At 43.7% G+C, this 7,276-nt stretch overlaps 1 protein-coding gene across 1 annotated transcript in view; it reads right to left on the bottom strand.

Moving 5' to 3' along the window:
* The window catches only part of LOC310795124 (protein FAM110A), a 28,344-nt gene extending 21,560 nt beyond the window's left edge, over nt 1-6,784 (bottom strand). Inside the window, exon 1 of the mRNA XM_083657164.1 lies at nt 6,756-6,784. The gene's annotated coding sequence lies outside the window, so the exon portion shown is untranslated. The remainder of the gene's footprint in view (nt 1-6,755) is intronic.
* Between the last annotated feature and the right edge of the window lie 492 nt (nt 6,785-7,276).

Genomic DNA, 7,276 nt, shown 5'->3' with positions numbered 1-7,276 from the left:
TAATACTGGCCAGGCCTGTCGAGAGACGCCACCTCCAAAGAAGCTGGTTTGTCTTTTGCCATAGGGCATGTTATTTGAAAGGTTTTTGCCAAGTACATACATTACATAACATGGCAGACAATCAACAGTGTTGTTGAGGTGATAGGAAAGGAGGATTTTTAACTGCTATTTTTTTATGAACTCTTAGAAATAGAATATGCTTGGATAAAAGTAATTGAATATTGGTCTGTCATGCAATATAGAAGAACTAAGGTATTTCCCAACGTCATCGTTGTCATCATCACCATCATCATTAAAAATTGCCTAAGTGGGCGGGCTGTGTTAGTCACGATTTGGGGCAGTGTCTGTTAGTCACGATTTGTGACATCATCAGTGATGTCATAAATCAGTGAATTGTGATGTCATCAGTGATGTCACCTAAACAACTGTGATGTCATCGCAATTTCACAAGGGCAAAACAAGGTTTTCCTACCCTCCTACACGCACGCGCGCACGCGTATCTACTGATAATGTAATAACTGCGGGATAATTTAATAACCTGTCAAAATGTAATCAAATGTCCCTCGAAATGGGTTGAACAGTAAAAAAAAGAAGATAAAATCACATTATTACATGACATGACGATTACTTCACTTCAGGGGTGTAACATATTTTTAACTGCTGTAACAAAATTAACTAAAAAAAAGTTATTACATAATTAGTCAGTATTATTATTATTACATCAGTTAAATTTATGTTACAGCCAATATTCTAACCACACACACACACACACACACACACACACACACACACACACACACACACACAAAGAGGCATTATATGAGATACTTCAAAATGGCCACAATGGCCACAACCGGGTTCAAATCAACGACATTATGAGCGCAGAGCAGCAGCCCCGGCCGGCCCATCACCCCACCAGGACAGCCCAGGTCCATTTTCTAACTCAATAACAGCTTAAAGGAAGAGTTCAAAAGGTTATCAGCCACTCCTCCTCTGTGCTGATTTACACAGACAGCTAATGAAGACAGAGAGGCCTCTCCTCTCTCTGCATGGAGGACAGCACCACAGCAACACATCTCATAGGGTGCAGGCTTCACGGAGCAGCCCATCACCACCAGGCAGAGATCATCTATTCCCCCATCAGAACCAGCCCATCACCACCAGGCAGAGATCATGATTGACGCGCATGAATGAAGTGTCTCATCTAGTTATGCAACTGCTATTTTGTACACACTCAGGAGGGCCTATAGTCAACTGCAAAAACAGCCACTGAACCATAAGCGGACAGTTATTATAGCATCTAGCCCCAACACAGTGTCCGACCCTCCCCCACTCTCTGCATCCATCGCTCCCCCCCTAACATCACCCCACCACCGCCCCCCATCGCTGTCTGCGTCTGTGGCCCCAGGAAACACACACATCCGTGTGCAATTACACCCAAGGGTGGGGGTGGTCCAATGAATCTATATGTCAGATGTGTATGTGTGTTTCTGAGCGTGTGTGTATACGTTCACATCCTCATATTGGGGTGCGTATGTGATCGTATGTGTGTAAACGTGTGTGTGTGTGTGTGTGTGTGTGTGTGTGTGTGTGTGTGTGTGTGTGTGTGTGTGTGTGTGTGTGTGTGTGTGTGTGTGTGTGTTTGACTGAGTAGGTAATCAGTGGAGACTGGAGAGCAGGTGGTCCGGTCTCCCCTCGGGAAAACTAAACCTGGCAGCGATAAAGGAATAAAAGAGCGATTAAACGTGCATTCCCAAAATAAACACAAAATAACAGAATACAAACAGAAATTGGCATATTTTGACAGAGCCCTGCTTTGAGCTGCTCCCCTCCTCTCCTCCATTTAGAGACTTCTGTTGCAAAATGAGAACAAAGTAACACGTACTAAAAACCAGAAACATTTGACACTTTTACAGACTGCTTCGTATCAAGTATATAGTTATTGAATAAACTTCAGGCTTACAATAGTTCAAGTGAGTGAGCGACAGACATCCTTTTAAATCATGATTTCTTTATAGTGTTTTGTAAAACAGCTATTAATTTGTAGACAGAACCATTACGTGCAAAATAGATCCCCTATAGCAGTGGTTCTCAAACCCCCCCCCCCACCCCAGGGGTCCTTGAGAGGGTTCCAGGGGGTCCCCAGCCAAAAGGGGGGTCATGTATTTTCGCTATAATTCCATTCATAAGTAACACAATGACTATTTTGGTCATGGATTCTATACACTTTCTGTAATAAAACATCTAAAAGCATCAATCTTATTATCATATGGGGGACCGTGGGACAAATTCCTATCAAACGGTGGTCCGTGGTCTAATTTTTGTCAGTTTAGGGGTCCTTCATGTTAAACAGTTTGAGAACCACTGCACTATAGTTCCTCAAACAGCAGTGAATATCCATTAAGAGGTCTGAATGGTTCTATAAATCCCCATCCCCCCCGCAAAGAACTTCCCAATCTCATTGTAAAACGCAGAACATTTAGCTTGTTCCTCTCATCGTTTGAAGGGTTCTGTTCCACAATGGAAAAAGTGACATCTACTCTATCTACAGAATAGAGAGCCAAAGTGAACGTCACTTCCTGCTTCAGCACTGTGCCAGAGATTTTCATCCGCCATTTATTTTCCCATAGACATTTTGTAAAATGCTTATGAAAAAGAGTTTTACTTGTTCAAACCAAACGGTACAGATATATTTAGAAACAGGAGAGATCGCATAACATTTCGCTCGGACCAAAACGTAAAAAAAATGCGGGTTTAAAGAAAATATTTTAACACGTTAAGTGCCATAGCCGAGATAATTCGTCTTACATAATCCAACGCTTGAGTGCCAGAGCCGAGTTTACTCGTCTTACATAAACATTTTTTTTTTTTGACGGTGGGACATCAATCAACAACTTTTACATCTTCGAGATCACTATTGGAGCAAGAGAATGTGTATAATCTATTTTACCGACCCACTAAGTGTTGACAGTGCTCCCCCAGATGACCGAAATCAAAGAAAAAACTGCCGCGGGAGCAAGCAGCCATTCAAGGAAATGGCGAGGCGATTTTACAGTAATCCATTTCAGACTTGTCTTGGCCGAGAGCGGCCGCGCGCAGGCAGCAGCACACAGAGAGCGGAGAGCGATTTGCAAAATAGATTATAGGTGAAACACACTTTGAAACACCTCAGAAAGGCCAGAATCAACATCTGCCCATCGCCCACGCATTCCCCGGCCCATCTTGACTCGCACAAGGAGCGTCCGCACGCAGGCAAGCAGGCACGCAGGCAGGCAGGCAGGCAGCAGCAACGCGCTTCTGACACGCCCGCTGTAAAGCCAGGAGGAAGGAGGAGAAGACACACGGAGGGAGGAGTTTGAATGAGAGGGGTGTTTCCTGTTGTTATGGAGGAAATTACTGTTCAAAACTATTGTTTAGAATTAGGGATGTCAACGGTTAACCGTTAATCGATTAACCGTCGCTAACGTCGTTGTTCGGTTATTGCTGTCGGTCTATCAGTTAATATTAAAAAAAAAAAAAAAAAAAAAAAAAAAAAATTTTTTTTTTTTTGGTCTATTTACTCAATGAGCTCATGCCCAAACAAGGCGTGTCTATTTAGATGCTGAAATGTTAATGCTTTTTGTGTTAGAAATTCTAACACAAAAAGAATTTGTGTTGAAATGTTGATGCTTTTTGTTAATGCTTGTTAATGCTTTTTGTGTTAGAAATTCTAACACAAAAAGCATTAACATTTCAGCATCTAAATAGACACGCCTTGTTTGGGCATGAGTTCATTGAGTAAATAGACAAAAAAAAAAAAAAAAAAAAAAAAAACATTTTTTTTTTTTTTTTTTTTTTTATATTAAAAAATTATGAATTAACCGATAGGTTAATCGATTATTAGCGTCGGTTAATCGAAAGTGAAATTAACCGAAAATTGACATCCCTATTTAGAATGTCTGACGGTCTTACTGATGCCAAAAATGAATGGTTAAAGTGACTGTTTCACAAAAAGCCATTTATCTCTGAATAAATTTCCAGACGCTGAAACCATGCTGTACTCAACGGCTAATATCTACATAACTACTAACTCTGCAAACTAACTCTTTTAGACAGAGAAAGCACACATTCTATTAGTTATTTTTAGATGATTGGTGTTCATGAATTCTTAACAGAAAATAATCCTCGGCTGTTGTAAAATGAGCCAGAATCGTCAAAAACACCCCTGGCACAACTTACCTACAGGATTGAAAACATGACTGGCACTCAATGTGTTAACAATGTTTGTTTTTTTTGGATTGAGTGAAATGCTCTATGGTCTCTCCCGATTCTAAATAGAGCTGAATCGTTTGGTTTGACCAAGTAAAACTACTTTTATAAGCATTTTACAAAGTTTCTATGGGAAAATAAATGGCGGAAGAAAATCTCTGGTACAGTGCTGAAGCAGGAAGTAGGCGGTCACTTTGCCTCTCTATTAACAGCACAAAAGTCGACATATTTGACTGATGTTTTGTTTTAGTTGGGTTTTTTTACCACAAAATGCATAAAGAGCATCTGGGAATGCAATGCCTGAGTGTTTGAAAGGCCGTTGAGATTCTGGCATTGTGCAGCCTCTAGAGGGTGAAACAGCTATGATGGTTTCTGCTGATGATGGAAATTACTCTCCAAACCCCCCAAATCGTTCTGGTTTTGAAGGGGAGGGAGGGGGGGGGGTCTGGATGTGTGGCTGCCTGGAGGCGGCTCTGCTGGCTTCACTCAGCTGAAGCTAATGTGTTAGCTAACACTGGCAGCAGCTCTACCTCACACGCACGCATGCACACTTACACATACTGCCACACACACACACACACACACATGCATGTGTAGATGCACATACTAGGGTTGCAACTAACGATTATTTTCATTATCTTTGGTCTATAAAATGTCACAAAATGGTGAATAATGTTGATCACTTTTCCTCCCAAAACCCAAGATGACATCCTCAAATGTCTTCTTATGTCCTGACCGGCAACAGTCCAATCAGTTTACTGTCGTAGAAGACTAAAGAAACCAGACAATATTCACATTATGTAGCTGGAACAACAGAAGTGTGTTTTTCCCCCTTAACAATTAGTCTAAAAGATTAATCAATTATAATTAAAAAAAAAAAAAAAAAAAACTTCATTAATTTTCTGTCAATTAATCAATTAATTGTTGCAGCTGTAGCACGTACACACATGCATGCATGCACAGATGCACGTGCACAGCACACACAGAGACTAGACACACAGATGCACACACACACAGCTTACAGTGACACACCGATCCACGAAACACACACACACATGAACTCACTCACACAGCTGAGTGTGTGTGTGTGTGTGTGTGTGTGTGTGTGTGTGTGTGTGTGTGTGTGGTGCAGCGGCAGAGTCCGCGGGGCAAGAGAGAAGCAGAGAGGACAGAGACAACACACCCCCCGCCCCCCTTCAACGCATTCCAGAGACACGCAGGCGTGGACGCAATCACACACTCCTGTCCACAGGCTGCTATAGAGACACTACACAGGCACACAGGCACACAAACACACACACACTGTACATGCACACGTACATACACACACACACGTACATACACACGCACACGGACGTGCGCACACACACACACACACGTACATGCACACGCGCGTGCACTGGTGGGGTGGAGGGTGGTCACTGTGGAGTCGCCTCAATGGCTAGCCCACACTGTGGGCTTGGATAGAGGGACCCTTTACACACACATACACATACACACACACACACACACACACACACACACACACACACACACACACAGTCAGTCTCTCTCACACACACACACACACACACACACACAGACACACACTGCACGTGTGTACAGTACACATACACTTATGAGCCGCCCTCTAATTATTAACCCTTGTTAGCCCTGGTTACCTTTCCACTGACAGAACAGGGCTTTCCAGGTCCAAAGGGTCGTCATCATGTGAGCCTCTGAGTCAGTGTGACAGACTTTCTGTTTGTTTTAGCTGAGAGCCCTCCACATTACACACACACACACACAGTCACACACACAGAGTCACACACACACACACACACACACACACACACACACACACACACACACACCGTACGTCCACCAACAAAGCTGGATAAGCTCAACTCTCTCCGTTTTCTCTCTCCGATACTTATCAACATTGTCGGCGAGATAAAACCAAAACGCTTTGAAAGATCTCTCTTTCTCTCTCTCTCTCCCTGCGATGAAACGTCCAACATCCAACCTGTTACTTCCCCTGCCAGCCTCCGTGCAGCGTCGCAGCGTGTTACAGCGGAGACAGAGCCGGGGGAGTGAAAATAGTCTCGGAGCAGAGCTGCCAAATGTTATAATCAAGAGCAGTATTTTTAGATTTGGCTTTTTCCACCTCGCAGCAGACAAGAAGGACGAGGAAGCAGAGATGTCAACGCAGAAACTCTGACAGAATGGAGGGTTGTCAGTTGTTTCGCACCTTTGATCATAATAATAGCCTACATCTTAAGTTTCCGTTACTATTACCAATAAACGACGAGTGTCTTTGAATAAGACAGGCCCATAAAAAGATAAGCATGACAGACATATGGATAATATCAATGTCACACATCGGCAAAACCCTGATCATCCTGCAGTCTAAAAGTTTGCGGTCTGTCTGGAACAGAGCAAGCAAACCTCCTCCCATGTAAAGTACACAGACAGAAGACTACAGGCACTTATCTGTCCAAACAGGGTAGATGGTAAAGTTGACTTACGTGATGTGTGTGGGATCCTAAACCGCCTCTCTGGAGTAAACGGCAAAAAAAAACACACACACTTGTACAGCTTGTGCCGAGTCGCCCTGAAGACGCTGCCAGTAGCTGTGAGCTTCCAAGCTGGTATGCAGCGCGACTGTGCCGGTGTGTGTGTGTGTGTAGTGCGTTGCTATGAGTCAACTGAACACTAACCTGGGAGTCTCTCCAGGGCTAATATAGTCCCCTCCTCCTTCTCCTCCTAACTGCTCGGGCAGACTCCGCCCCCCCCCCCCCACCCTCCCGCCGTCTGGAACCAGGAAGAGAGTCTGGAAAGCAGGAAGCGGAGCCTTTCCTCGTAGTCACGTGACCTTCCGGGGCACTTTCTCACTCTCCAGTCTGTGTTTTGCAGAGACGTTTCCGTTACCTATGGCAGTGGCACGAGTGTGGAAACACTGAGTGTCTGCACTGTGACAGTGACTTTAAACCACAGGAGCCCGGTGACGTAGTGGTAAATATAAAGTTGGGGGAGACTATGACCACTA

The sequence above is a fragment of the Poromitra crassiceps genome, assembly GCF_964638095.1.
Source record: "Poromitra crassiceps genome assembly, chromosome: 20".
NCBI lineage: Eukaryota > Metazoa > Chordata > Actinopteri > Beryciformes > Melamphaidae > Poromitra > Poromitra crassiceps.
This window is presented reverse-complemented; position numbering and strand designations above follow the sequence as displayed.